This window comes from Sceloporus occidentalis, unplaced genomic scaffold (assembly GCF_023333645.1).
Source record: "Sceloporus occidentalis isolate IW3139 unplaced genomic scaffold, rSceOcc1.0.p SCAF_6, whole genome shotgun sequence".
Taxonomy (NCBI): domain Eukaryota; kingdom Metazoa; phylum Chordata; class Lepidosauria; order Squamata; family Phrynosomatidae; genus Sceloporus; species Sceloporus occidentalis.
Genome location: NW_028316986.1, coordinates 88,298,018 through 88,302,013, shown reverse-complemented (window position 1 = coordinate 88,302,013; position 3,996 = coordinate 88,298,018).

The following is a 3,996-nucleotide window of genomic DNA, read 5'->3' as shown; positions in this document are numbered from 1 at the left end:
CAGAAGTTGCTTCTTGATCTCGCGCAGCTTCACTTTCTCTCCTGATTTTGTTAGGCGACAACCTAAAAAAAGGGGGGCGTGGCCACGCGCCGGGGTGGGGTTGAGCGGGGAGTGGAAGAGCGCGTGCGCGTGAGGAAGCGTCCGCATTTAGCGTGTGCAGTTTTAATAAAAAGTTTCTGTACGGCGCCTCCGGCCACGCCCCCTTCCTTTCCGAACGCGCGACTCCTCCTCCGACTCCTCCTTTTCCCCATAGGTCCCTGCGAGAAGAGGCTAGTACGCACGCGCAGCTGCAACCGCCCGCTCTCACTCTTTCTCTCTGTCTCTTGGGTTTGTTCGGTTTAAGGAAATGGCTCTAGAACTCGGGCGGAAGTACCCGGATGTGAAGCCAGGGTGACTAGAATTTCAGTTCAGCAGCAGAACAGTACACAGATGAACCTGTGACTCACGCCTCCCAACATACAGTCACACAGTATATACACTGTATATACACACAGTATATACACTACAGTCATACAGTATATACATACCATTCGCTAGGGCTAGGGGCGCAAGACCCCCGTGAATATGGAGAAGCTCACAAATAACAAAACCACCATGCTTTTACCTGAGAAGACACCTCGCTAGGAATCTCTGGGTCTTCCTGGGCAACTCTGGCCAACGTCCAACAGACACTGGCCATAGAACTGCACTGGAGCAGCTACAAATGACTTATAGAGCACTCTCTCTAGGAATCTCTGGGTCTTTCAGTATAACTTTTGGTTAAAGTTGACCATAGAGTTATATTGGAGGACCTAGAGATTCCTAGAGGGAACATTAATCAAATCTGTGAATAAACAAAGCCGCAAATATGGAGGGATGAGTGTATATACCCCACTCACTTCCATGCCAGCATTCTGTTGGTCTATCGCCCACCCCGTAACGTAACAGACTCCCTATCTGAGCTGACACAACTAGTCTCAGAGCTGATGTTGGAATCGCCTAGGCTGTTAGTCCTGGGTGACCTCAACATCCCTCTCAAGGGTGATTTGACTAATCTTACTGGTGCGGCTCAGGAATTCATGGGTTTCATGACAAACATGGGCCTCTCCCAGATAGTCTCTGAGCCCACGCATTCTGCAGGTCATACTCTTGATGTGGTCTTCTGTACCGAACAGGCATATCCATGGGCAGAAATAACTAGTATCTCCGCATTATCATGGACGGATCATTTCCTGGTTAAGGTTGGTCTGGAGACTACTATTCCCCCCTCTAGGGGTGGAGGACCAATTAAAATGGTCCGCCCTCGAAGGCTGATGGAACCCATTAGGTTCCAAGAAGCCCTAGGGGGTTCTATGGTTGGCAGTGCCAGTGACTCTGTTGAAGTTCTGGTTAATTTATGGAATAACAACATCACCAGAGCTATAGACATGATCGCTCCCAAGCGTCCCTTCCAACCCAGTAAAAACCGTAACCCTTGGTACACTGAAGAGCTTAAACAAATGAAGCGGGTTGGACAACGACTAGAGAAGCGTTGGCTGAAATCTCAACTCATATCTGATAAGATACTTCATAGGACTTTTCTTAGGTCCTATCAAATGGCGATAGATGCAGCCAAAAAATCTTTCTACTCTGCATCTATCGCATCTGTGAAATCTCGTCCAGCTGAGCTGTTCAGGGTGGTAAGGAGTTTAACACAACTGCCTCCCACCCAGAACCCTCTATTAGAGTCAACCATAGCTTACTGTAATGCTTTTAATGATTATTTCACAGATAAAATCTCTCGGATAAGAGCTGATTTAGATGCCAACTTTAAGTCAGAAGCAATGAGAGAGGCATCCAACGCCTCCGCCATTACTGTTAGACTGGATCAATTTGAGTCGGTAAGTACTGAGGACGTGGACAAGCTCCTTAGTATTCTGAAAAAAACGACTTGCCCTCTTGACCCTTGCCCATCCTGGCTGGCTGTCCAGGGGGGTGATATAGTCAAGCTGATGCTGAAAAATATAATCAATGCATCCTTCAGGGAGGGTACCCTGCCTTCGTGTCTTAAGGAGGCAGTGGTCAGACCACTCTTAAAAAAGCCCTCCCTGGACCCTCTGGATAGAAATAACTATAGGCCAGTCTCGTTGTTGCCATTCTTGAGCAAGGTGATCGAGAGGGCGGTCGCCAATCAACTACAAGCAGTCTTGGATGAAGCTGATTATCTGGACCCATTTCAAACCGGATTCAGGGCAGGATACGGAGTTGAGACGGCCTTGGTCGCCTTAGTTGATGATCTCCGTCTAGGCATCGACAAGGGAAGTGTGACCCTGCTGGTGCTCTTAGACCTCTCAGTGGCCTTTGATACCATCGACCATGGTATCCTTCTAGAACGCCTGAGAGAGTTAGGTATCGGAGGCACTGTTCTACAGTGGTTCCGGTCCTACCTTTCAGGCAGATTCCAGATGGTGGCGCTAGGAGACAGTTGCTCTTCTAAAAGAGAGATAAAATTTGGTGTACCCCAGGGCGCAATATTGTCTCCTATGCTGTTTAACATTTACATGAAGCCGCTGGGAAAAATCATCCGGAGACATGGGGCAGGATGTTATCAGTACGCTGATGACACCCAAATATATTTCTCTATGTCTCAAACTGATGCAGTGTCTATGGATGGCATCTCTCCTCTGAATGCCTGTCTTGGGGCGGTAATGGACTGGATGAGGGAAAACCGACTCAAGCTGAATCCAGGTAAGACGGAGGTACTTGTTATAGGAAACCCAAGCCCAGGTATGGAATTATGTCAGCCAGTTCTGGATGGGGTCACACTTCCCCTGAAAGACTCTGTCCGCAGCTTAGGGGTGCTCCTTGACTCATCGCTTCACCTGACAGCTCAGGTAGATGCGACAGTCAGGAGCACTTGTTATCAGCTTCAGCTGATACGCCAGCTGTGCCCCTTCCTGGAGCAGGGAGACCTTGAAACAGTTGTACATGCGCTGGTCACCTCTCGATTGGACTTCTGTAATGCGCTGTATATGGGGCTACCCTTGTGCCAAGTTCAGAAACTTCAACTTGTACAAAATATGGCAGCCAGGTTAATTACAGGTACTCGTCGTACCGATCACATAACACCGGTTTTGAAATCCCTTCACTGGCTGCCAATTAGTTTCCGGGCAAGGTACAAGGTGTTGGTGATTACCTTCAAAGCCCTACATGGCTTGGGTCCAGAATACTTAAGAGACCGCCTACTTCCATACTGTCCGTCCCGCACTCTAAGGTCCTCGGGGAAGAATCTACTTCAGCCAATAAAATCTAGGCTAACTTCAGTCACCCAGAGGGCCTTTTCCATCGCAGCTCCGAAGCTATGGAATGACCTGCCAAAGGAGATCCGTGACATTTCTACTCTTACAGCCTTTAAGAAGGCTCTTAAAACGGATCTCTTCCGGCAAGCCTTCCCTACCTAGTTCTTCTCCCCATTTACTGTGACTTATGTCACTCTGTCCACCAATTCTTCTCTTAAATTTAATGAGAAGAATTAAATTAAAATTAATTAAAATATAATCCTTGCCTCAAGAAGAAGAGCCCTCCCTCCATGACATCACCATCAGACCTGGGAGGGAGTGAAAAAGAGAGGCCCAACTTCCATCAGGCCTAACTGTGAATGTACTCACTTCGCTCTCTGTAATTTTGTTGTATTTTATTTATTTATTGTATTTTATTTTATTATCTTTATTTTTACTGTTGTAACCCGCCTGGATTCCTTGTGATTGGGCGGGCTATAAATAAATTATTATTATTATTATTATTATTATTCTCTGAAGATGCCAGCCACAGATGCTGGAGAACCGTCAGGAATAAACCCTTCTAGAACATGGCCACTGTAACGGAGAGCACTCCCAGCTGTCCAATCAGAAGGCAGCTGAGGGCCAGCCAATAGCCTGTTGGCTGGAACTTTTGAAGATTCCGAACTGACAGTTGGGGAGTCAGTTGGAACCGGGACAGTTTAGAACAGCAGTTAGGGTTTAGAATCTTGGGGAGAGA